This window comes from Vulpes lagopus, chromosome X (genome assembly GCF_018345385.1).
Source record: "Vulpes lagopus strain Blue_001 chromosome X, ASM1834538v1, whole genome shotgun sequence".
NCBI classification, from domain to species: domain Eukaryota; kingdom Metazoa; phylum Chordata; class Mammalia; order Carnivora; family Canidae; genus Vulpes; species Vulpes lagopus.
In genome coordinates, this window is record NC_054848.1 from 105,167,556 (window position 1) to 105,195,440 (window position 27,885).

A 27,885-nucleotide genomic window follows, 5' to 3' on the forward strand; every position below is an offset into this window, starting at 1 on the left:
AGACCTTGTCACAGTCTAATGGTGGTATTATTTTATCAGTTAAGGGAAGTGTGGAAACCTTAACTCCATTTATGTCCCTTTGCCCTCCCCAGTTTATAATATAGTCGTAATATTTCCTTTACATACATTTAAAACTATATCAGACAGTGCTATAATTTTTGCTTCAACCACCAAGCATAATTTTGAAGACTCAAGAGGGGAAGGGAAGTCTATTTAACCTATTCATATTTTTATTGATGTTCCAAGATTTTTTTGAATCATTTCTTTTCTGTTTAAAGTACAACATTTAGCTGCTTGTTTAGGGTAGGTATGATGGTGACAGATTTTCATCTGAGAATATCTTCATTTCCCTTTAATTCCTTAAGGATATTTTCACATGGTATAGGATTCTGGGTTGGCAGGATTAGTTCTTGAAAAATGTGTCAATTCCTTATGTGAAACATTATTTTCCTATAAGTAATATCTTTTTTCCTCTGTCTGCTTTCAAGATTCTTTTCTTTGTCTTTGGTTTTCAGAAGTTTGACTATGATATGGCTGTGTGTGCATTGGATTCATCCTGTTTGGGGTTCTCTCAACTTTTTGAATTTGTAGGTTTATATCTTTTCCCAGTTTGGAAATTTTCAGCCATTATGTCTTCAAATGTTTTTTCAGCCTCATTCTCTTTCTCCTCTCTCAGAACTCCATTGATAGGAGTGCTATATCTTTTGTTCAAGTCCAACAGGTTCCTGAAGCTCTGTTCATTTGTTTTCCAGTCTGTTTTTTCTCTGTGTAATTTCTGTTGTTATATCTTCAAATTTTCTGATTTTTTCATTTGTCTCCTCTGTTCTTTTGTGCCTATCCACTGAGTTTTTCAGTTCTAAAATTTCCATTTTGTTGTCCTCTATATATTCTTATTTGTTTGCTGAGACTTAATATTTCTTTGCTGAGATTTTTTTCTTTTTATTAGTCTCAAACATGTTTGTAGTTGCTGATTGAAGCATTTTTATGACAGCTGCTTCAAAATCGTTGTTAGATAATTCCAACATCCCTGTCATCTCTGTTTTTGTATCTATTGATAGTGTTCTTTCATTCAGTTTGAGACTTTCCTGATTCTCAGTATGATAAATGATTTCCAAATGAATATTGTACATTTTGGGTATCATGTAATGAAAACTCTGGATCTTATCCAAACCCTCTGTTTTAGCTGGCTTTTTTTTTTTTCTGATGCTGCTCTGGGAGTGGAAAGGAGGGGATACTGCCTGGTTACTGCTAGATTGGAGTAGAAGGTCAGGCTCCCCATTTGGCCTTTTTGGCACAGGTGAGGTGGGGGGGGGGTCACAGTTTTTCCTGTGGTGTAGAGAAGTAATAGTTTTCTATCTTGCTATGTTGCCCATTTCCTGGTCCTTTGGCCAGGGAGAGAAGGCCTTTATTTTTGTCTGCTCCCATTGGGTGTTTTATGAATAGCTGGCTTCTCTAGCAGCCAGTCTGGGATATGTGAGGCAAAAAGAAAATTCAGAAAACTTACTACCATGTCATTCTTTGGTTACTGAGGTCCTTAGCCAGTCTGCCTTCTTCTATCATTATTGGTCTTCTTATATTTGTTTTATATATAATGTCCAGGATTCCTAGTTGTACTTACTGAGAGGAATGGGGAACAATATATCTATTCCATCTTCTTGGAGGCAGAAGTCCCCAGTGACTTTTAAGATCCGACATCTCATATTAGTTAAATCTCATCACTTATTTGTTAAGGTATGGTGTTTAAAAGTTACATTTTAATATGCTATCTTTATTGAGTGAGTGGATCATATCCATGTAGCTTGTGAGATGTTGAGGAAGAACCATATATTAGGGCATCCCAAGAGTTTTCCAGCTGCTGAGCTGGTGACAGATTCCTTAAATCTGTTCTGATCTTGAACAAACAAATCTTCAAATATGTGCCCAGAGCTGCAATAGGTGTTTAAAAGGCTAAGGAAAAATTCATCCCCTAGACTCCCAGGGTTGTCTGGTTGGGGAGATAAAACAAATGAATTCTTCATCTTCAGAACCTGGCATATGGTAGACTCTCAGTACATGTTTGTCACATGAAGGAATTCTGCTGGCCACATGCTAATCGCCCCCGAATGAAGGGCAGCAGCATGGGCTGGAGTATCAAGAAGAGATTTAATAAGGAGGTAAAGGTTGGGTTGTCTTATAGGTTGAGTAGTATTTTTTGAAGGAAAAATTGACAGGACTTGTTTAAGGGGTAGAGGTGAAAGAGAATAAGAAGCCAGTCAGACTTTAGTTCAGATGCTCAGTGACTGGGAGACAAGGGGAAGGATAGGAGTTTGATTTGGGACCTAATGATTATCTTGAGCTGTTAACAAAACATCCAGGCACAAATGCACAGTAAATATTTGGACTCTCTGGAACTGAGGGGAAGATTATACTAGAAAAAAAAATCCATCTTTTCCTCTGAGTCTCCAGGAGATGTAGGAACTAGCTCCAGCTTTGCAGCGAACAAACTGCAATTTAAGGGGATTCACAACCCCTCCCTGAGCTTTGACTTCCTCATCGGTAAAATGGGGTGCCTTGATAGATGGGCTTTAAAAAGATGTAGTTATTTATTTCAGAGAAAGAGTGTGCACAAATATGGGGCAAAGGAACAGAGGGAGAGGGAGAGAGAAACCCAAGCAGACTCCATGCTGAGTGTGGGCTCAACATGGGGCTCAGTCTCAGGACCCCCAGATCATGACCTGAGCCATAACCAAGAGTCAGATACTTAACGAACTACGCCACCCAGGCACCCTGCTAGATGGTTCTTATGACATAACATTTGATCAGCACCTGGCATAGTATCTGGTATTTGGAAGGAGCCCTATACTTGTTGGAATGTTTTCCTTCTGGCTCTAAGGTTCTAGGATTCTGAGATTTCTTTGAACAGTCCTTACTGTATTGCCTTCTATGATTTTTTTACTTCATAGTTGTTGCTTTTTTTCTCAGCAGAGCTCACCAGTTTATATTATATGAAGAAAAGAGTGTAGGGGAGAGAAAATGTTGTACATGTTGTGTCTCGATCTTTACAGACATAAGTTTTTCACTATTTTGAGCATTTGCAGTGTTCATGCTTGATTCAGCAAAGCCTCCATTTTGGCTGACTCCAGCCCTCCACTCTGGGGAGTACAATGGGCGGGTAGCCATTAGTACACAGGAAGGGAGGGCTTTGTGGTATCTTAAGGCCAGTGGGTTTTATTTATTTCCAGTTTGCTCAACATTTGTTCCACAGATCTGTACAGTTTAAAAATGGGTGGGGATGAGAAGAGAAGGATGAAACCTAACTAGGCCTAGAGAAGAGGATGAACAATATTTGCCCTTCAATATCAAACTGGGGCTCAGAAGGCTTAAACACAAGATTTCTGGGCTTCGTTTTGTCTTTCTGAAACTAAACAGTGCTGTGACTTTCCATGTGGTATCTGAAGAGTTGACTTTGGTTTGAGAAATGGTTCCATATCGTATTACTAGGATTTTATGAATGTAAGACATCCATCTATCAGAAATAGTATTTATTTCTTTCAAATGAAAAATACATTTTTTCAGATTATAAAGTAATATAAGTTAATTGTAAGGTTAGAAATTACAGAAACTAGAAAATGAACATTACTTATAATCCTGCAACCTAGACATAACCAGTATACATATATATATATATATATATATATATATATATATTTTTTAGAGGAAAAGAGCATGAACGGGGATGGGGTGTGGTGAGGGGGAGAAGGAGAGAGAATTTTAAGCAGGCTCCACATCCAGCATGGAGCCCAACATGACTCTGAGATCATGACCTGAACTGAAATGAAGAGTTGGTTGCTTAACCACCTGAGCCACCCAGGCACCCCAAGTATTAATATTTCTATTTATTTCCTTCCTTCTAGTCTTCTCTTTTTTACACACACACACACACACACACACACACACACACGGGATCATCCTGTACATTCATTTGTGTATCCTCCCTTCTCCGACTTAATTTAGGTTTTGAGAATTTCCTCATGTTACTAAATAACCTTTAAACATGATTTTAAATAACTACATAGCATTTCATAGTATAAATGTTACTGTGTAAGATTTCATAGTAAGGACAACTTGTAAGTCGTTTCCACTTTTTCTCTATATTAAAACATGTTACAATGAATTTCCTCATATTTACATTTTTTCAGGCATCTCTATTATTTTTTTTTAGGATAAGTCCTTAAGAAGAGAATTACTGGGTGAAAGAAGAAGAACATTGTTAAGGCTTTGGCACATGTTGTCAAAGTGCCCCGTGGGAGAGTTGTACCAATTTGCATTCCCAGTAGTGTTTGAGAATGCCTGCCCAAATACTTCACCATTATGTATACCTGACACTATTTTGTATCATTTTAATTCAAAAGGCATTTACTGACCACCTACTATGTGTAGGGTACCGTTCAGGCATCAGACTCACTCCTGCCATGCAGTTTAAGTGCTAGGTAGATAATGTACATACAAAATCGGTTAAAAACACAAGTGTATTATAACATATACATCTCTATGGCCAAGGCTGATATCATTCCATCCTTAAATGGCTACTGTTTGAGGAAAGATACCATGCTAGCAAATTTCAAAAATAATTTAGCTTTGGCAAACACTTTTAAAATGCATCAATATGAATCTTGCAAATAACCAAGGTTCAGTTATGATCATTTATGCTATATTTCTTGGCATAAATTTGGGTATGAATGGAGAGGAATATTATAAATCCGCATCTTTTAAAAGAGTAAAAAAACCATTTGAGCCAAAAGACAATTTCTGCTTTTGTTAGTTCTTTTTAGAAAGTTAACCTGTTGGTTATCAGAGAAGGGGGACACAGAACATACAGAAAGCTAACCTCCTTCTGGCAGCTGGGGATAATTTGTCAGTCTCCTTTGAAACGTGGCTTTGTGCTCACTGGTGAAGGCAGCTGGAACAGAAAAAGCATGACAGACAAAAGCTGAAATCCACATGAAGAAAGGTCTTTTTCCCAAAAATTACTGCCTTAGTTAGCAACGGTCAGAAAAGAAAGTACATGTATATCTTCCCAGCAACAAGCATGTCTAGTACTAGAGAAGGCCCTCTATGCCACAGGAATCATCTGGAATAACAGTAGCCCTGAATAAGGCTGCTAGGTAGCATTTAAACAACCCCTCCCACCCCCATGAAAAGTTATATCCTCAAATGAAATTGATTTAAAACTGAGACTATGGGGATGCCTGGGTGGCTCAGCAGTTAAGCATCTGCCTTCGGCTCAGGGCATGATCCTGCAGTCCCAGGTTCGAGTCCCACATCGGGCTCCCTGTATGGAGCCTGCTTCTCTCTCTGCCTATATCTCTGCCTGCCTCTCTCTGTGTGTCTCTCATGAATGAATAAATAAAATCTTAAAAAAATAAAATAAAACTGAGACTATGAATGAAAGTATTATGTTTAAAATCCAATCAAAAGCATTTACTATGCTGAAGAAGATCTACTTAATAAATGGTAGATGATGGCTCAAGCAATAGAGGTTTAAGAATATGATTACAATTTAAAAGGTAACCAATGTAATCACTAAAAATAATACCATCAAACTGGGAAAAAACCTACATGTCCTTCAACCGGTGAAGGCATAAATTGTGGTACACTTATGCAATGGAATACTACTCATTACTACAAAAGAATGAACTACTGATACATGAATCTCAAAATAATTATCCTGAGTGAAAGATGAAGTCTCAAAAGATCACATATTCTATTGTTCCATTTCTATAACATTATGGAAAAAGCAAAATACAGCAACATAAAACAGACGAGTGGTTATCTGGGGTTGAGGTTAGAGGGATGGATTGATTATAAAAGGCAGCATGAGAAAATTTAGGTAGGTAATAAACTGTTTTATATCTTGATTGTGGTGGTAGTTACATGACTTTATATATTTCTCTTAACTTGTAGAACTGTATACCCAAAACAGTAAACTTTACTGTATGTATTTTATTTTTTTAAGATTTATTCATTTATTGGGGGGGCGGAGGGACAGAGGGAGAGAGAATCTCGAGCAGACTCCCTGCTGAGCATGCAGCCTGACTGGGGGCTTGATCTCTTGACTCTGAGATCATAACCTGAGCAAAACCAAGAGTTGGATGCTTAACCACCTGAGCCACCCAGGCACCCCTGTATGCTATTTTAAAAAGTAAATGAAAAAAATCTCATAAAGATAACACTATCGAACTTGGGGAGGTGGAGGAAAGAGGGGAGATTGGGTTAATGTTAAGTGAGATCATTTTTTAATAGCACAAAGTCAATAGATAAGGTCCCAAATGGATAAACCAAGAAATAGGAGTAGAGGCATATTATTTAGTGATATCAGAGTAACCACCAGATGAATTGAAAATAGAATCTGTTCAAAATGGTTGCCTCTGAGGAGTGGGACTAGGGGTGGGGCTGAAAACTGTTGTTTTTTGTTCCAAGCTCTCCTGTATTATTTGGTATTTTTGAACCATGCTCATGTATTGCTCTGATTTAAAGATAAATGTAGTGGAAAATGCACTGGACTGGGGATCGAGAAACCTGATCTCTAAACCCTGGTGCTAAAAAAAAAAAAAAAAAAAAAAAAAACAAAAAAAAAAAAACAAAAAAAAAAAATAAACCCTGGTGCTGCACTAATTGAGCAACTCCGTTCTCCTCTCTGGCTCTCAGTTTCTACATCTGTACCACAACAGGGTTGTTGGACTAGCTGAACTTTGAGACCCCTTATAGACCTAAAAAAATTTATCAAAGTAGATGCTTTACATATCCACAATGATCCTTTGTCAAATCCAACACGGAGAGACAGACATTTTTATGTTTACAGCCAGAAGGGACGAAACTGTCTCATTAAACAGTTTCTTTCTAACCACTAAAGAAATCAAGACACAGATTGGTTAAAAGACTCACTTGGAATGACAGTTAATTGGCGACAGAGCTAGGGCTGGAGCTTCGGGCTCTGCATGGCTTTTACCATGGCAGCACACAGTTATTCCCAGGTCTAATGGAATCATTCCCAGGCACCAGGGCTGACAAAAATTCCCTGGGATGACACCAGCAATGAAACTCATATGCCTGACATGGTTTCATCGGCTAGGAAATGAGTCAGAATTTTGGAAGTGGTCCCAACATACGCACGCATGGTGCAATGCCATAGACATCCCAAAGTTGGTCATGGCTATGTTAAAGCCCAATTTTGGGGCTCCATTCCTAATAACTGGTGGACAAGCTGCCTTTGACAGTGACTGCCAGCCTACTGACTTTCCCTTTTGTGTGACAGGAATCCCAGCACTGGGAAACACAACCATTCTCATTCTGATTTTAAAACAATGGGCTTAGGGATGCCTGGGTGGCTCAGTGGTTGAGTCTGCCTTTGGCTCAAGTTGTGACCCGAGGTTCCTGGGATTGAGTCCCACATCCGTCTCTCCCAGGGAGCCTGCTTCTCCCTCTGCTAATGTCTCTGCCTCTCTCTGCGTGTTTCTCTCATGAATAAATAAATTAAATGCTTTAAAAAAATAATAAATAAATAAAAACAATGGGTTGAACCATTTTTTTTTCTCATCCGTCTTTTATCTCTATGAGCTTTAAGCTCATGCCATGTTTAGCTGAAATCTATCAAGTGCTATGGAAGATAACGTCCACTTGAAAATTTTTATCAGCCATCACCAAATGAACAAGTATCTTGGTATGGTTTTACTGTCCCCCTGGGAAGAGTTGAAACAGACCCCTGACTTAGACTGCACCATCTTCCTAGGAAGACCTTCCATGCTGACTTGCAAGCAAGCTGAAGGCCTGTGTGATTTGCCGAGCTCACCCCCCTCCCCCTTGGCCTGGGCCTGCAGGCTTACTCGCCCCTCATCACATAAGGTCTGACGTTTAGAGAATAAGGATACCATTATGTGGGGCTATCATTCTTCCTTGGTGCAAACAACACTGTCCTTTGTGAGCTCCCAGCAAACTTCAAAGGGTGTGGCTATCTCTCTGCGCTCCCGGGGAAGCCTCCTCGGGGAAGCACTGCTCACAGTGCCTTCCTGGTATAAGAATCTTCTTTAGCTGATAGTGAGTGAAAACAGGCATTTTTAGGCAGCCCCCCTGTTGGTGCTTTGTCTACTCAAGAAGCAAAATTGTATTTTTACCTCCCCCCTTGGCAAATACTTGTTTGCCAACTTTTGTGCCCCCCCCCATCTGTGCTCCCGCTCTAGCCTGGCCGCCTGCCCAGCTCTGAATCCTGCCTTACCTACTGCCTGGCATTTACTTCACAACAGCTGGCCCAGGGATTTCAAGTGCTTAGCCTCAGCTGCCAGCTCAGGGAAGGAGAGGCCCCCCGTAGCCGAGCTTGTGACAAAGACAGCATTTGTTCCCACACCAGTATTCTCCATGTCAGCAGCAGTGACAGGCTCCCCAGGGGATCATGCCCAGTCACTGCCCACTTGGGGAGAACTACACAAGCCCAGAGATGGTCAGACATCCAGCTTCCAGATCTGCTTTGAGACTCCCCACCAGGCTGTGAGGTGATTGGAAACCAGTAACAGGATTCCTATTTTACAGTGAAGAAAGGCAAATGACCAGACCCTAGGAGACTGTCCAAGGAAAGGATGATCAGATTGTTCAAAACAATACCAGAATAACTGGGTCTGACAGACATCAGTTTCTGAGATTTGCCAATTTGTTTATGTGAAAAGTGCTATAACCCTGGCTTGCTCACTGACAGTGGCAGTACCACCCCAAGTGGTGGCTTATGGGAAGGAGGCTGGTGTGAGGGTAGGTGTGCCTTGATATGCTGCAGAGACATGGGAAGAAAGAGACTGTGGCCCAGATCACCTCCCCCAAGGGGCTGGGGGCATTCCTATCTTCCTTCCACCAACAAATGTTGACTGTGCCAGGTGCTGGGATAACACAGATGACTCAGATAAGCCTTTATCCTCAAGGTATTCACAAATGGATGAGGGGATCGCCAGTCTCAGTGATTACTGGGGCTATGACAAACAGTCCTGCTTCAGTCCCGAGGAGAGGTTTGTGCTCATGCTTCAGTGGGCCAGCAGAAAATGGTGTTTGCATAGTTTTTCCAACTGTACAGATGGGTGTACACTGAATAACAACTCACTTTGGTTCTAAAATGGAGGATCCATTTTATCGCTAATCTGGTCAGACTACCTATAATGCTTAAAAATATAGCTTCAAGTGATTATTTTGGTTCTTGGGTTTTTCTCTTCAGTAATAAAAGTGGTGCCATTCTCTGATTCTCCAAAGAATGTCATATGATCCACAACTCTACTCCTAGGTATATATTCCAGGGAACTGAGTTCTGTGTCCAAACAAAAAGTTGTCCATCAGAGGTGCCTGGGTGGCTCCATTGGTTAAATGTCTGCCTTCAGTTCAGGTCATTATCCCTGGGACTGAGCCCCATGTAGGGCTCCCTGCACAGTGAGGAGTCTGCTTCTCCCTCTCCATCTCCCTCTATGCATGCTCTCTCTTTCTCCCTCAAATAAATAAATAATAAAATCTTAAAAAAAGAAACTTGTTCATCAATGTTCACAGCAGCACCATTCACAATAGCCAAAAGGTGGAAACAACCCAATGTCATCAACTGATGAATAGATAAGCAAAGTGTGGTCTATCCATACCATGGAATACAGTTCATCCATAAAGGGACAAAGTAGTAACCCATGCTACAACAGGATGAACCTTGAAAACACAGTGTTAAGTGAAAGAAGCCATACACAAAGGACACATATTATACAATTCCAGCTGTATGAAATCTCCAGAATATGCAAATCCACAGAGACAGAAAGTAAATTAGTGATACATCCGGCTGGGGGTAATGAAGAATGAGGAGTGACTAATGGGTAGAAGAATTCCTTTAGAGGTGATGAAAATGTTCTGGAACTAGACAGTGGTGAGGGCTGCATGACACTGAGTGAGTTCATGCCACTGAATTGTACCTAGGTTTCTCCTGCTATCTGAAAGTAAAGCATAGTTTCTGCCTTGGTCACTGTCAAGAAGTGTTCCTGGTGCTTAATAGGCACTCAATAATTATTTGTGGAGTTCTTTAAAAGAATGAATAAAATATATTTTTCTAACGCTATCCTGAGAGTCATCTGAGGAGCACAAACCATTTTTCTCTCATATTTTCAGAATATAGGGAATTAGCTGAAGCATAAAGCCAATGGGGAGAGGAGAGCAAGTTCTCTGGCATCTCTTCTCATGAGGGCACTAATCTCATCATGAGGGCCCCATCCGCATGACCTCATCTCAACCTAATTACCTCCCAAAGTCCCCATCTCCAAGGACCATCACACTGAAGGATTGGGGCTTCTGCATGGGAATTTGGGGGGGCGGGCATAATTCAGTCCAGAGCAGCTGGGATGCATTAAGCAGTCACTGTGCATCAGTGGAAAGGATCATCTTGGGCAAGATATGGATGTTGATGTCTTCTTGACACCTTTTCCCTCCAACCCACCCATGGTACCTGCTCCCACAGCCCCTAAAATCTCTTCTCTGACACAGCTTTCCTTGGGTTGTAGTATCAGCTCAAAGCTTCCAAGAATCTAGAGAAGAATAGTTTCTCTCAGTCCCTTATTTATACTAGTAATGTTAGGTTCCCCCCTCCCAGGGAGCCCTGCCAACATCAAGGGTTGCTCTTTCAACCCTTGCCTGCCCTCTGCCCAGCCTAGATGCCTGCTACTTGCTTTTTTCCCATGTCTTATTGATGTGGATGTTTTGCATTACATGACATAGCAATCCATGCAGATCCCACAGCCCCAGAGCTGGTTAGGGGTGACAGGTGAAGGTGCCACCAGGTAGGAGAGTAGCAGGCTGGAGCTTTTGAACCGATGTGACCACAACTACCAGTAATTCTGGTGTCATGTAAACACCATTGACACGAAATAATCCATGTTCAGGCACCTGACACATTGTAAGCACTCAATAAATGTTAATTATTACCCTTATGATAAAGGTATTTATGCATCCATTAAAATGCTATTGAATAATATTTAGGCATATAGGTAAGTTGTTGCAATGTATTGTTAAGTGAAAGAAGGAGATTACAAAGAATACGTATAGCATCATCCCGCCTTTACAAAATAATATAGGTATAAGAGAGAGATTATTGTATAGTAATTCAGGGTTCAAGGCTGGTCTATTGTTTAACCTGTGCACTGTCACTTACTAGCTGTGTGACCTAGAGGGAGTTACTAACCCTCTCTGAACCTCAGTTTAATTTGTAAAATGGAGAAGATATGTGTGTGTGTGTATACACATTAATGATATGTTTGCATACCTACACAACCCAAGAGATGTGAGTGAATTCTAATTTTATATCAGAATTAACAAGATTTGGGATGCCTGGGTGGCTCAGTGGTTGGGTGTCTGCCTTCAGCCGAGAGTGTGATCCCAGGGCCTGGATCGAGTCCCGCATCAGGCTCCCTGCATGGAGCCTGCTTCTCCCTCTGCCTGTGTCTCTGCCTCTCTCTCTCTCTCTCTCTCTCTCTGTGTGTGTGTGTGTGTGTGTGTGTGTGTGTTTCTCATGGGTAAGTGAATGAAATCTTTTTAAAAAAGAATTAAGATTTCAGTATGGTCGTTAGAGACACAGTGAACACACAAAATCAAAAACCTTCTTAGATGCCAGCAATAAGCAGAAAAATATGAACAAAAGACACCAGTCACAAGAGCAGCGAAGGTCAGCACGAAGAGCTGAGTGTCCCCCTGCCCAGCTCTGCGACAGCCAGGCTCAGAAGCACTCTCCCTGGTGCTACAGATTCTCAGGCCTACAAGCCTCTGGCTTTGGCCCTCTCCCCCTCGGGGCTCGAGCTCCGCTGAAGGCACTGGCTGTCAGACTCCACGTCATCCCCTTAGCTTCCTTGTTCTCTCCCCATTTGAGATATAATTGCTCCCCTAGCAAACTAGCCTGCAGACATGATTCCCACCTCCCATGTACACAAGTTTATAAATCGTCCTCCTCACAAAGCCACTTTCACTTCTTAAAGATTTTATCATTTGAGAGAAAGTGAAGGAGAGCATGAGAGGGGCAGAGGCAGAGGGAGAAACAGGCTCCCCACTGAGCAGGGAGCCCGATGCAACGCTGGGATCAATCCCAGGACCCCCGAGATCATGACCTGAGCTGAAAGCAGACACTTAACCTCCTGAGCCACCCATGTGCTCCTACTTTTGCTTCTTGAACTACATTTTAGTTTCATTAGAGTCTTTGCTTGAAATTTGCAGGGAGATGAATTTTGAGCAGTTTCCTGGGGGAAAGGTTTTCATGGTCATGAACATGATGGGTTTAAATCCCAGCTCTCCACTTGCTAGCCACCTCACCTTGGTCAAATCTCTTAACCTCTCTATCACTTTTCTCTTCTGTTACCTGGAGGATAACACCGGCACCTTGATTTTAGGGATTTGTGAAGCTTATGTGAGATTATGTACATAAGGGGTTTAGCATGGTTCCAAGCACATAGGAAGTTCTCAATATATAGGAGCTGCTGTCATCATTAAAACGGGAATACAGCTGAGCCTTGAACAACATGGGTTTGAACTGCACGGGTCCACTTACATGCAGATTTTTTTTCGATAAATACAGTACGGTCCAGGAACTGTATTTTCCTTATGATTTTCTTAATAACATCTTCTTTTCTCTGAGCATACCTTGTTATAAGAATACAGTATATAATACATACAGTGTACAAAATGTCTGTTGATAGACTTTTTGTCATCGGTAAGGCTTCTGGTCAATAGCAGGCTCTTAGTAGTTAAATTTTGGGGGAGTCAAAAGTTATACACCAATTTTTGACTGTATAGGGGGTGAACAGGCTGTTCAAGAGTTAACTGTAGTTTGTCCTAAACAATAACCAAAGGTTTCATCTCTTATACGTTACAAACTGCTTACGGCAACTAACCAGGATTTCCCTACCCCTAGCTTTTGTCCAAAAGAGTTTCAATGATATCAGGATCTTAGTTTTAGCCTGGGGACCCCAAACAACTTCACGGGACTCCTGAGATAAAAGCTACGGACTTAGCACCTGGATGGAAATACAGCCATATGGAAACATATATAAGGAAATATGTCATCTCTGCACAATCCTTTCTAAGCCCCGAAGCCACAGGGCTCTATTCATCCAGCAAGGCAATTTGAACACAACAAAGTCATTTTTATATTCCCTTAAATGTGAAAACAAGATCCTCTTCTAGCAAGCACAAATGTATGCAACCTTCCCTCAGCTGAGCCAGTGCTGAATCCAGCCTCTGTCGGCGACCTCGATCAAGTGCATGGCCATCCCCCATAGAGGAGGGGGCCCAGTCCAGGGTATAATGGGATTGAACCAAGCTTGGGCCACTCAGACACATAGCAGGTAGAAGTAGTGCTTCAGAGTCCTAGCTAACGTGATCGCTCAGAGGCATCTCCAAACTCATCACCCTGCATGGGGCATCCTGAACCAGAGCAAAGAACTACTTCATGTCATTGGGTTTTCTTTCCTAAAGGAAAATGTTCAAATCGAGGAAATAAATTATCAGGACAACCCAGGGAACTGAATCCTGAGCACCCCCTCCCCACCGCACCCTCTCTCTCTGTACCTTTCCTGCTAAAATGTCAACAAAATCAGTTCACCGCTGGACCAGGTCCATGACCAATCTGTGCAGGCTGAGAGAGGTGTTTTTTCCACCTGAAAAGCTTCCCAAGATCTGCTACATCAAGTAGAACTCCAGGCAGAGGCTGAGGAGGGGGACCATGGAGGTGTTTTATCACGCTGCACCCCCAAAGCCTGCCTGGGAGGCAGGGTGCTCACCTGCACATAACTTAGGGGAGTTTCTTTCTTTCTTGTTTTTTTGGGGGATATTGTATGCTTTAGTTAACTCCTCTGAAAGCATCATTTTCCTTATCTGTGAAATGGGGGAAAATAGCAAAATATATCTCAAGAGACTGTTGTGAAGATTAAACAGGGTACTGTCTTTAAATTGTTTAGTAACATGCAAGCCCTTGATACATGTTGACTATTATTATTACTGCTCACTAAATCTCATATGTAAATTATTATTATTCTTTAAAAGATTTTATGTATTTATCTGAGAGAGAGAGAGAAGGCAGAGGGAGAGAGAGAGAGAGAGAAGCAGCCTCCCTGCTGAGCAGGGAGCCCGATGAGGGGCTCTATTCCAGCACGCTGGGATCATGACCTGAGCAGAAGTCATATGCTTAACAGACTGAGCCACCCAGGCGCCCCTATAAATTATTTTTAAAATTACTGCAGCTTAGTATTATTTTCAGAAGTTGTAAGTTTTATACAGTGCCATGGATCATAAGAAAGACAACTGGAGACATGTGACTGGTTTCCTCCCCACCGCCTTTTAGCTATTTAAACAAAATTTTCCCATATAATTTTTGACCATTCTTCCTAAATTCAAAAAAACCTACTGTTCTAATCTGAAGGCATTCTAAACTTAAGGGAGTTTTCAAGTCAAAGAGCCTTCTGTGCATCCTTTGGTAAAGAACTATTCTGTAACATGGAGAATCACCTCTTGGTTTTTCTCCTTTGCAAGTTATTTTGCCTGATTGGCTTAAAGCAGGTCACGTGCTCCTGTATGAAAGAGACATTGCTTATGCTAGACAACACTGGTGTGGCCACTGTGGAAGACAGTATGGAGGTTCCTCAGAAAGTTATAGAACTACCCTATGGCCCAGCAATAGCACTTCAGGGTATTTACCCAAAGAATATGAAAACACTAATTCAGAGGGATACATGTATCCCAATGTTTATGGCAGCTTTATTTGCAACAGCCAAGATATGGAAGCAGCCAAAGTGTCCATCAGCCAAAGAATGGATAAAGAAGAGGTGGTATATATACATAATGGAATACTACTCAGCCATCAAAAAGAATGAAGTCTTGCCATTTGAAACAACATGAGTAGAGTTAGAGAGTATTATGTTAAGTGAAATAAGTCAGTTAGTGAAAGACAAATAGCATATGTGGATTTTAAGAAACAGCAACAAAAAAAACAAGGAAAGGGAAAAAGAGAGAGAAAGCACAAAACAGACTCTTAACTCTAGAGAAGAAATGGTGGTCGCCAGAGTGTGTGTGTGGGGGAATAGGTCAAGGGGGTGAAGAGAACACTTATCACAAGGAGTACCAAGTGATGTATGGAAGTGTTGCATCACCATATTGTATACCTGAAACTCATAGCACACTGTATGCTAGCCATACTGGAATGAAAATGAAAAGAAACAAAAATAAAGACACAAAATCAATTTGCTCCTTGCAGAGAGAAGACTCTTGGTGATACTCTAGGCAGAGGCTCCAGAGACCAGCAAGCTCCCACTCGCTGTTCCCATGGCCTCATGCTATGCCAGACCATTCTGCCCATTTAAGCCTGGATTTTTATTTGCGGCTCCCAGCTGGACTCTCTGACTTCATCCCCTTTAATTCCCTTCTGTTGCCACTCTGAGCTGCTCCTCACTGCCCACCGTATCAGGTCCACACCAACCAAAATTCCTACTACTTTCCAGAACAGCCCCCTGGTTAGCTACTGTGTAAGTGCCTCTAGCCCCCGGCACACACTCCGTCCAACCTCTCTGCTCTTGCTCATCTGCCTACCACCCTTTCTTTCTTCCCTCTGGCTCCCTAAACCCAAGGCCTGCCTTTCAGAAGCTTTCTGACTTACATTTTCTTTCCTCTGAGGCCTTACAGCCCTTGACCATACCAAACCATCCAGTGACATGTTAGACTGTTTCATGAGTTCCCCTCCCGTGGAACTGGCCATAGCCTGATCTGACTCCAGAAGCCATGTGCCTAGCTCTACGCTATGTTCATTTGTTCCCAATAAACCCAAAACTCAAAAACTGATACTCAGTACTAACATTTCTTGCTAACACTCTCATTTTGCTTCTTTTCCTTTTTGCAAAACATCACATCTTCACCAAGTACTCAAAACCCCCAGACTTGCTTATGTGATTGCCACCAATAAGTGGCTTTTCTGACACCTGCCCTGCTGACCTCCACTGGTTGTTCTGAGACAGATAGGAGCAGGGGTGAGAAAGCCCTTTAGACACTATTATTGCTGCCCAGACAAAGCACAGACTGAGGGTCTGGAGCTGATTTAACCCCACCAGTTGTTCTGGCCTCCTATAGACACAGCCTGAACCCCTACCTAGAATTTCTGGGTTCAATAACCAAACATGGTTTCAGGGACCCTCAAGAGTTTTTAGCAAAGAATGAGCATTAAAAAGACCAAAGCCAGTGTTTGGCCAAACGGCAAAGGTGCAATTGTTTTTGTTCCTATGCCCACAAATGGGCCACTGAGTATGGCTCTGGGCAGCAATGTGGCCCTCAGAAGGAGCTGTCCATGCAGCCAGAAAAGAACTTTAGGTCCTTTTTAAAAGAAAAATATTTTATTTATTTATTTGACAGAGAGAGAGCGCGTGAGTGGGGACAGAGGGCAGAGGTAGAAGCATGCATGGCAGGGAGCCTGATGTGGGGCTCCATCCCAGGACCCCGGGAGCATGATCTGAGCAAAGGCAGATGCTCAACTGACTGAGCCACCCAGGTGCCTTGCTTTAGGTCTTCTTAAGGACTTGTCCACCTGGTAAAGATACTGTTGACGTTTTTATTTATCAAGCACTTACTATGTGTCAAGCACATTACAGCCATCACCATGCTTCGAATCCTCACAACAACCTTGCGATTTTCCCCACCTATTAGATGAGGAAACTGGCTCAGAGAGATGAAGCGACATGCCCCAAATCACTGAGCTATCTGCCTCCAAAGTTCAAGCTGTACAGCAAACAATCCCCACTCAAACTCTTAGTGTGGCCATCAATCTGCAAATAGGGCAGGGGATGATTGAAGCTTGGCAGCATGACCCATGGGTACCCATCCTACCCATCCTTCTGAGGCAGTGGGAGGGAAGACAACAAACCAAAGCTACTGTCCTAGGAACCTGAGGTTGGGGCTGCAAACTATGATGTTCATGAACACGATCACAGTTCCACCCTCCTCTAGGCCAACAGTTCTTAACCTTTTGGAGGATAGACCCCTTTGAGAATCCAAGGGCAGCTATGAACTCTCTTCCTAGAAAACTGTATATAAATGCAAACATGCAATTTTGTGTAGTTTCAGAAAAATCCATAGAGCTTCCTATATTTCATCCAAGAATTACGGGCCCTAGGTTTAAAAAAAATTGCTGCTTAAGCAAATCTAATCCTATGTTTTAAAAAGTGATAAATTAGGCAACAGCCTAGGATGCAAAAACCAGGATTTGCTCTATGGAAATTTTGTTTTCATGTAACTTTCAGGAGCATGCCTAGTTGCCTGCATAAGCTGCATTTCCAATGAGCATCTCTGGGTTTCCCTAGAGCACCATGCAGTCAGAAACGATCATGGCGCAGATGACCATCATCAAGACTGGGCAGGGCACAGAATTAGAAATGACACATAGAGCTGGTAAGAAGTTTTTTTGGTCACTGGAAGGTGGATAGCCACTCAGTGGACAGGAGTGGCTTTGCTAGATGGTGACTGGACTATCTGACCTATAACAGCCCCACTCAGCACCATGAGTCAAGGGTTCTAAGACCTATGGAAAGCCAAAGAACATTCACACCACAAGTCCACTCCTGTTAAGCATTTAATAGCTCCAGTGAGAGGCCAGGTACCCAATGGGGGTGGACTAAGTATATATTTGCTCACTCGCCTGAGTCTATAATTGACCTTCTCAACTCTGGCCCATGTTATTCCAAATACCAAGTATTATTCCTCACTAACCTGAGGTCCTATTGTTCTTTTACAAGAATATTAGATAATCCCAACCCAAGTCATTCCAAGACCAGTGTGTGAGCCCTCATACAAGTGGCACTTAGTTGCAAGGCACAGATCTGATGCATTGATCCTATAGCATTTTATCCTTTAAGAACCTTTGCACTTGAAAATGAGACGTTGTGTAGAATGTCTGAAAGAATGGTGGACCTGGAGCCCTTGTTCCTGCAGGTATAGTCTCCTTACCTCCCTGAGCCTCACTTCCCTCTATCAGACAGGTAACAATCCTTACCCCGCTTATATCACATGCATCTTGCCAGATTTGAAAAAGAGAGTGAATACAGAAATATTGTATGCACTGTCATGTGTTAGACAAACGTAAGGATCCATAACCATTAGAAATTCAGAAATTTAGAAAACATTTATTGAGGCCATATTATTCCCAGGCAATTTATGTACCTTAAGTGTTTACAGGATCTGAAACAGGCTTGGAAAAAAGTAAAATAACACTTCCAAGCTCACACTGCCAGGTGGCAAGGAATTGGGGCTCTCTCTCTCTCTCCTACTTTTCCCCCTCCCCCAAGATCCAGATGCCTTTCCATGACCCCACATTGCCTATCCCAGAACATTCCCCCCATTGGAATAAGAAATTGTTATTCACTTACGAAAAATATATCCTTGACCCTCTTTGAGACCTCCAAGGCAGTCGGTTCTGTTTCCTCCTTGTGAATGCACGGCTGGGAATGGAGAGAGGAGAGAGGGGATGAGGCAGCCCCTCGGACTCAACCCCTCTATGGACTCCTCTATGTCGGAACTGTTGGAGTTGTGTATTGCTTTGAGAAGACGGCCGACGATTTCACTCTCCCTCTTTCCCCGCCCCCCTTTCTAATTTGCAAGTTGTAAAAATGTGTCGCCCCCAAAATGCACCAGGTGTCTCCAACTTTCTAATTGAGCAAGGCAGACTCCTTCCCAGCCAAGAGCCTTGAAATATTTATCCAAATTTTAGCTTCACTGAATTAATGCCTTAAGCTGGTGAGCAATCCAACTGAAGGTCAATGTTCGTTTCCTAAAGTTGTCCAATGTCTGTGTGGTATTTAGACCTGAAAATGATGACTTTACTCCAGATTGCAAACTCCCCAGAGTGCACCCTGAGGATGGAAGCCAGCCCACACTGTTTTCTGATCAGTCAGCATAAATGAACCTCTCTTTCGAGTTCAAGGTGGGCTCAGAATTGAAGCTGTCTTGAGATAAAGCAGATCAGCCCCATTCACCCCTGGGGGGAAGGCCTCGGAGCAGGGGAATGTGAAAGGCCCCTCCGGTCAGGGGAGACATCCGTTCCCCTTGGCTTTGGGCTGTACCAGTTGGCAGATAAAGCTCTGTGTGAATGCGGGCCAGACCAAAATGGTGCCGAGACAGCCACAGTGTTGTTTAGCAAAAAGAAAGGAAACATCTGCAAATCCTGTGTTGGTGCTGAGCGGGGACAGCCTGCTGCTTTTCCTCACGGGCCCACGGTGGGCCAGGTCCTGACTGATCAGAATGGTTCCCTGAAACAAATGCATTTGAAAGATATTTTCCACCCCCCCCCCAACAGGAAATTCTTGTGTTTAGTCATCCTTACTCTATGGGCTGAGTCAGCAAGCTCTGCTTTAACCACAGCTGCTTTCAAATGGTAAGCTTAGAAGACCAGTTAGTTGAGTGAGGAGCCTTGGCTGAAACGCTCTGACAGCCAGAGCTCCAAAATCGGGTTGGCTACATTGGAGGAGCTGCAAGTGAGGTGCTGCTCAGTACCTACAAGTTCCCCTGGGTGAGCCTCAATTACTTTTTAGTATGTTGCTATGACAGAGCATTCCAGAACTAGAAGGGACAATAGTTTGAGTACCTAAAAAGACCAGTACGATACAGTGGCATGATCTATTGGCTTACAACTTAAATCCTGGTCCTGCCAATAATTAGCCTTACGGCCATAGGGCAACTGTCCTCTCTCTCTGGGTCTTAGCATTCTCAGGCTTAAAATCAAGGCTTGAGTAAGAGACCTGCAAGGGTTCTTCTTGCTCTAATAGTCTGTGAGACAATCTAGGACCGATGACCAGCCATTCTTTTCCGAAATTGCCAGGGGAAGACACTACATGACCTGTTTTGGGAGCCTGGCCCATCATTTTATCCATCTGTGGGTAAATGTCCACATGCACATGTCTTCCCTGGGTCTAACCGCACTCTGATTTCTCTCATTTGGACCTCTGCAGGCATGGAGAACCCCTAGGGAACATTCTTTTCTAAAAGATCCTTTGTCAACTCTGAAAGCCTTCAGTTCTGAGTTCCGATAAATCCTCTGCAGACAAGGAAAGCAATTGCTTACTTTTCAATGACCACACTTCCTCTCCTCAGATCATTTGCCACCCTACTGGTTGTTATCACTGACTTGTGACCCTAGGCTGGGATAGACTGGCTATCTGCTGGACAGTTAGTTCTGCAGAAAGGAAGAAGGCACTTATTCCAGATCAGACACCTCAGAGGATTTGTCCTCAGGCACATGAGAGAGAAGAGCCTTTTATAATGTGACCCTCTCCACTCCTGGATACATATCTGGTGCCCTATGATGAAGACGGTTACCATTTACTGGACATTTATTCTGTACATGCTGGACATCGTTCTAAGCAATTTACATGCTCATTTGATCTAATTTAATCCTCACAACAGTAGAGTTCTTATTCCTATTTTACAGATTAGGAAACAGGTACATAGACGTTCATGAACTTAAACCACTAGTATGCAAGGCAGCTGCTCTTCTGACCCAGGGCTCAGCTCTGAGCCGTCACACTTCCAAGTGGGGCCAGCTTCCTGGGAGGACTGAGATGGTACAGATGATGCTGGCCCCTGTAAAGACTGCCCACTCCACCTGCCTCATGTGCCTGCATCCCTGGCCAGGTGTAGGTGCCTTGCCTGGTTTCCGTGGCAATCTGTGCCCCTTCTACAGGGAAAAAGGCTTCTCCATGCAGAGCTGCCGAGTGTTGACTCTCCATCACCTGAAATTAGTCATGTTTTCCTCTTATGAGGACAACATAGGGAAAGATCATCCTAGAAGATGGGTTTCCTCAAAAGAAAGCAAGCGTTGGAAAGTGACCCCATTCCTCTGAGCTGGTAAATCCATTAGATTTGCCAAGTGTCAGAGTTTGGGGAGAACTTGCAGCAAACTCAAAGTCTTTCCTGTTACAGATGGAAAGACTGAAGTTGAGAGAAGGGGATCAGATGCCTGTGGACTGAGCATCAGTGAGTTCTTAGAAGTTGGGGAAAGGGCCAGAAATGACAGAGTTGACCTAATTTATAATTCCCCCCTGAGCCCACCATACGAGGAAATAGGAAGGAAGGTATCCCCCCCGACACCAGAGCCATAACCCCTCGAAGGACAGGGGTTTCATAAGCACAGGCTCTTAATGCAGTGAGATGCCAAGGGGCTGCCACATTCATATGACCAAGGTTCACAGCTAGATGGTAACATCCCCATAACCTCACACCAGACCTGTTTATGAAATGGATCCCACACCAACAATCACAAGGGGCTCTGGGGGAAAACCACTTCTGTTGAGAAAGAAGCTGGTCAAAACCCTGAGGACTAATGACCATAATCCCAAGATACCTCTCAAAGCTTACTCCTGTGAGAGCCAAGTGGAACCACCTTGCTTCTCAGTTCTGAATGTGCAGATGCCATTGAAGTATTTTCAAGTCAGAAGGCTTGTAAAGTATTCTTTTAAAATGAATCTTATGGTAGTATACATTTTTACTGATCCTCACAGGAGAGTCAATATGGAAAAATGTAAAGAAGGACTTGGGGCTTTGTCAGCGGGGCAAGCTGCCAGGAATTGGCCCTAGGGAACAGGGTCTTAATGGCCGTTTTCAAAGAAACAGCAGATCCTCTTTCATTCCCCAGTGTGAGTCCACAATGTATTTTCCAGCCTCTTCCTCCTAAACTAAGAACAAAGTACCAGGGTTTAAAAATAAAAAGATAAAGAATTAGAGCTTTTGCCTGATTTGCCTGCTACTGAGCAGATAGAAACCTTAGGGTTTCTATGGAGGAGGGTCATGTCTCCTCCAGCTAGACTTGAACAGGCACATGGGGTGCTAGGTGGCTCAGTGGTTGAACGTCTGCCTTTGGCTCAGGCCATGATCCCGGGGTCCTGGGATCAAATCCCTCATTGGGCTCCCTGTGAGGAGCCTGCTTCTCCCTCTGCCTATGTCTCTGCCTCTCTTTGTGGGTCTCTCATGAATAAATGAAGAAAATCTTAAAAAAAAAAAAAAGACCCACATCACATTGTTGGGTAGAGTCTGTTGCTGCCTACAGACTTTGCCATGTGGGTGAAGTTGGCCACACACTATCTTATAAATAAGCGAATGAACTCCCCTTCATTTTATAGGGTGGCTAAAGCCTGATTACCTTTCACAATAAGCCAACGTCTTAATTCATCCCAGCTTGCAGCTGGCCTCCAGGAACATGGAAGAGGTTTGGTTGGGCGGGAAGATGGAGGGTGGGAGCACGACAGGGCGTGTATGCACACGTGTGTGGCACACAGAACCACTTTGGAAGGTTGTTTTTTTTTAATAGGTAGTCAGGACTTTCAAGCTAGAAAAAAAAAAAAAACCCTGCCTTTGTAGTGTTAGGGGATGACATTTCGTTGCAAAAATAAATGATTTGGTCATTACCATTTCATGGTTGCTGGCAACCGACCGCCTCTGCTTTCTAACAATTTCCATTTTAGGCACTGACAGGCCCTTCAAAGTGATTCAGCCAAATATCCACCCCAAAGTTGCGTATTTGGCAGTTTCATACTGAAAAATCTGGGGCCTCTGGGCAAAAATGTCAGAAAGGGCTCCCTCCTTCTTTGTCAGTTGTGAAACAAACAGATCACCATAAACAGTCACCGGGGGCTCCCTGGGCAGCCATGCAGACAGAAAAAGAAGGCACGGAAGTTGTTGGCAGGGCCTGCTTCCTTGGCTCTGCTTCCTGCTCTCGGCCTCTGTTGCTGCTTGTTCTTCTCCTGAAGGCTAGGGCTGCTTCAGTCGTAAACCCTTACCGAGGCAAGGCCCGGGTGTCCAGCAGGCAGGCGGGCCCCGCTGATGGCAAGCGTGGAGCAGAAGTGGAAATCACAGGGACAGGATCTGGGGCCTGGGGATACTATGGAAGCTCACCCTATGGAACTGGCCAAACCCATATGCAAGCTGTTCCTGTGGACATTCATGAGGCAATTTGTCCAGCTGGGTCTCTAGAGCCCAACCAGCAACTCTGAGAGTGATTCCCCAAAGTTCTTTCACATACATTTCCCTCAGCCTTTAAAGGCTCTCCTCCCAGCTTTTTTTTTTTTTTTAAGATTTTATTTATTTATTCACGAGAGACACAGAGAGAGAGGCAGAGACATAGGCAGAGGGGGAAGCAGGCTCCATGTAGGGAGCCTGATGTAGGACTAAATCCCAGGACTCTAGGATCACACCCCGAGCTGAAGGCAGATGCTCAACCACTGAGCCACCCAGGCATCCCTCCTCCTGGCTTTTCAAGCACCTGTCCCCCTCTCTTCATGCCTGACTCACTTTAAATGTCAGGCTTATCTCGGTGAGGCCCTCCTGACTCCTCAGCCAAGCCCTACTCATATCTTCTTTATCATGGAACCCATTTATTTTTTTCTGCTTAAAGTACGCATTACTATCTGTAGCTATGTATTCATCTATGTGTTTGCTTAGTACTCATCTCTCCTATGATATACTAAGCTTCATGAGGGCAGGGGCCACTTTTGTTTTGTTCAACACTGGACTCCTGATGCCAATCCTAGTGCCTGGCACATAGTAAATGTTCAATAAACATTTGTTGAGTGAATGAAGAAACCTGGTAGTATTCTGCTTACTGATCCAGTCTGTGAAAATCTCAAAAATAGGCTTATTGTCTCCTTGCACAGGTTTCTTCCTAAAAACTCCCTGCATTTGTTGCCACTTGTCTATCTGGGAGAGAGAGCTAGTCCTCAGCCACATCCTTCCCCCATTCCAATGCACTTCCTACTTCTTACATGGTTCACGATGCCCAGGATCTGGGCACTGGGACCAGGCAGATTTTCTGCCAGAGGCAGTTAGTGCCGGGAATATGCCACTCAGAACTGACTCTCTTAGCAGCATAGTGAAATGTCATTTGGGGGGCACAGGACCATTATTTAAAAAATATTTTATATACTTATTTGTGACAGACACACAGAGAGAGGCAGAGACACAGGCAGAGGGAGAAGCAGGCTCCCTACTGGGAGCCTAATCTGGGACTCAATCCCAGGACCTCAGGATCATGACCTGAGCCAAAGGCAGACCCTCAAACACTGAGCCACCTAGGTGCCCTGGGACTGGACCATTATATTTAATAATAATACTCAAGTCTACTTTCTCTTCCTTTTGGGAGCTACTTTTAAGAGTTCTTTTGCTCTCCTGTCTAAAAATAGCAGCCAACCTTCTCAAAACTACAAATAATGTCACATTGCTATCATGTCTGAAAATCGCCTTCCATTCAGTGGGCCAGTCCTGTTTTTGGAGAAAGGCCATCTGCTCTAGTCAATGACAGCCACAGCCACCCAGCTGCTTAGGTCTCCTTCCTTGAAGTAATGAAAAAATGAGTTACCAGATCGTCAACATTCAAAAAGTGTTCCCTTAGGGTTACCATGCCTTCTGTTCCCTTTCCTCCTGTCATTAACTGCAACAACACTGATGTTTGTCCAGTTTAGAAAGGTATGGAAGGCCCTGTGCTTTCTGATTACACTTATGAATGGCAACCAATCCATTTATATCTGCTATATTGTTCACTAACCCTACCAAAGAAGGCTTTTCCCATCCCTGTTTTAAAATATGAATCATCTCAACTATGAAAATGTTCTCCAAAAAATCTACCAAAACTTAAAATATGTTTCTTTCAGCCTAGAAGGTTCACTACTTGGAATTGATACTGTATATGTGCCAAGACGCAAGGACTTCTTGCTCCAGAGTGTTCACTGAAATAGCATTTATAATAGCAGTGCTCCCACAGAATGGAACCCTAAGCACAGAGAATGGTAAGATGGGTCTGTATGTACTGTCATGGAAAGATCTCCATGATGTCCTAAATGAAATAAAACAAAGTCTGGCACAGGAGGATCCTGTGTCTTCAGAACCTGTCAGTTCCTCCTTCCAGAAATTTCACAAAATCCTGCCTTTTCATTTCCTCCCGCTGGTTCAGTCTCCTGTTTTCCTGGTCCCAGGGTCTCTTTTTCCAGTTTGTCTTTCCCATCAACTGGAATTAACATTCAAAAACATCACTTTTTCCAGATCTCTTTACTGCCAGAGGCAGAGTCTCAAGCAACTGAACTCTCGCAATGATGGGAGGCAGGATGGTGGAGTGTTTCCTTGTTCTGGGATTAAGGGAGATCTAATGGGAGGGTTGCTTCCACTGCTGATTAGCTGTTTGACTTAACCACTCTGAGCCTCAGTTTCTCCATATGTAAAATAGTCATAGGGTAGTTGTCAGCATGAAATGACCATGTAAAGAGCTCGGCATGGTGGCTGGCACATACTAAGGACTCAATAAATGGGACTCATCATTACTGTTGTTATTTTTATTATTAAACCGGAAATTGGTTCATTTGAAGTTCTTTGAGAAATACTTTGTAACTTCATAACACCTTTTGGAAGAAGAAGTTTCACATGTTTCCTTCTTGCTTCAGTAACCTACTGCATATGGCAAGGCCACCTTTTGTCTATTTCCTCCGATATGCACTCCAAAGTCTGCCCCTCTCTTGTACCCCCAAATCTGGAGGACGTGTCTACGTCCCTTGGATCCATGGCCTCCAGGAGTTTTTCTACAGACTTTAATCATATGACACCCCTTCTATGCCTTCATCTTCCCCAACTATTGTGCTCTAATCTTTCCTGCCTGGCCTTGTAGGGTAGCATCCCAAAGACTTTGGTCCTTTCCTGGCTTTATTAAGAGTTTCTTTGTGGTTCCCTGTTCTGTGTCTCTTTTCTTTGGGATCAGGTGACTATTTTACTCCACTAATTCTTTAAAACAAAAAGGGCTGTTAGCTCATGCTGTGGAATGAAAGGGCATGCCAGTTCTGTTTCTTTTTTTCCCTTGTAGGATCCTCATTTTATACCATTATTGTGAAAGAGAAATGATGTCTTTATGTCCCATTTTGATTTCTGCCTGCTTCATTGAGTGGGCTTCCAGAGTGGAGTCATGAAAGGCAAGGCTCCTGTCTCAGCTTTGCCTATGGACAGCTTTGGTGTGTGACCCCAGGTATGTCAAAGGGATTCCTGTGCTTGTCTCTTCATCAGTGAAATAAGAGTATTGGAGCATAGTTCCTAGTGTGTCTTCCAGCTCTGATGCTAGGTTCTTGTCTGGTTGGGATGGGTCCTGAATGAAGAGACTATGGCAAAGTTCTCTTATCACACCCATCCTAGTGCATGAGCTGAGCTGGTTTAAGTTGAAATTAATTATTCTGTGGGACAGTTTCATGCATTTCTAAGAGCCCATCTCCTGAAAATTTTTCTGATGTATATTCTATGTCAAAAGAATTGTTATTTCTTTTTTTTCTCCCAGGGCTCACCTTAGCAGTGAGCTCCAAGCCCCACTTAACGCTGAGAAAAACCATACATGCTGAGCTCTGGTCAGATTTGATGGCGAAGAACATTTCTCTCATTACCACCTCCATTCTCGGTGATGGCCATCATCACACATTTACATCCTGGATGTCTTCCAGGCAAATGCTGAATAGTTGATTATTTGCACAGATGATTATAGCTTGCCCTCACTTGGATTTTGCCTCCAACGTCTCTTTATTGAGAGTTTTTATATTAAACATACACTAAGTCTCAAGCTTGATTTTAACTGATCCCACATGAAGGAATGATTTTCAACTCATAACACATGAGGAACATCTGTTCTGCTTATTTGAATTCAGGCAGTGCTATTATTATTGTAGAAGCTGACTGTTGAGTATCAATATTTGTCTCTTTCAGTTCCATTGAACTTTCCGGGGTGCCACTCCCATTTGTGGATCTTTTAAACATACATCCTGGAGTCTATAAAACAGTGGAACAACTCCCATTTTCCTTTTCATTTTCTCTGACTTTCACTGCAGAACTTGGGTCAAGCCCTGGCTGTTGCTTGCACACGTGGTTGGGACATGAGAGTCCCCATCAAATGTAGCCAGAATCACTGTACAAAAGTCCAGACATCAGGTACCCAGACTTTGAGGTTGCCTCATGAAGGCCATTCCAGACCTTTGTTTGAAACAAGCAAGTTCCCAGGGGGATCTTGACTGATCCAGGAATTCACCTGCAAACGGGAACCCACTGAGCTGAGTTCTCTCTCGCTGAGGCCTCCAGATGGGCCAGGAAGGAGGATGTCTTTGGACCAGAGGCTCTCATCTTTGATGTCAGTACACTCTGGTGTCTGACAATCAGTTACTCTCTGTTTCTGATAATCAAATACCAAAGCTTGTGTATGATTTACTTAAAAAAATAAACTCAAGCAGATTCAAGGATTTCTCTATAAATAACTCTAACATTCCCATATGCTGTCATGAGTGGGAGAGAAAGGGGTGGGGTTATATTCAGTGCTCTGGGAACTAAGAACTGTGGGTGTGCCTGAGGGCATGTGAACACTAGGGGCGCTCATGCCAGGCTCCCATCACTGGCAGCACCTGGGTATTTTAACAAGGGCCTCATGAGATTATTTCCCTGCCGATGGGGTCTGTCACAGCAGGGATTTAAGGGCAGGCAAGACAGGGCAGGCAGCACATACCATGAAGGCAGTATGCTGGCCCTAAGTAAGCAGATTGGCTCTAAATTGGGCTAAATACATGATAAATAACAGAAGGACTTAAGTTAGAATCTAAACTGCTAGTGTATCCTTGGCTAAGTTACTCAATTTCTCTGAGCCTCAGACTATTTACCTTTAAAGTGGAGACATTGGGGTACCTGGATGGCTCAGTGGTTGAGCGTCTGCCTTTGGCTAAGGTTGTGATCCTGGGGTCCTGTGATCAAATCCCGCATCAAGCTCCCAGGAGGGAGCTTGCTTCTCCCTCTGCCTGTGTCTCTGCCTCTCTCTCTGTGTGTCTCTCATGAATAAATAAATAA

At 43.2% G+C, this 27,885-nt stretch overlaps 1 protein-coding gene across 1 annotated transcript in view; it reads right to left on the bottom strand.

Moving 5' to 3' along the window:
- Window positions 1-18,491, bottom strand: part of PLAC1 (placenta enriched 1) — a 45,139-nt gene extending 26,648 nt beyond the window's left edge. Inside the window, exons 1-2 of the mRNA XM_041742023.1 lie at window positions 18,420-18,491; window positions 4,868-4,939 (exon numbers count right to left, since the gene is read on the bottom strand). The gene's annotated coding sequence lies outside the window, so the exon portion shown is untranslated. The remainder of the gene's footprint in view (window positions 1-4,867; window positions 4,940-18,419) is intronic.
- Window positions 18,492-27,885: the final 9,394 nt, after the last annotated feature.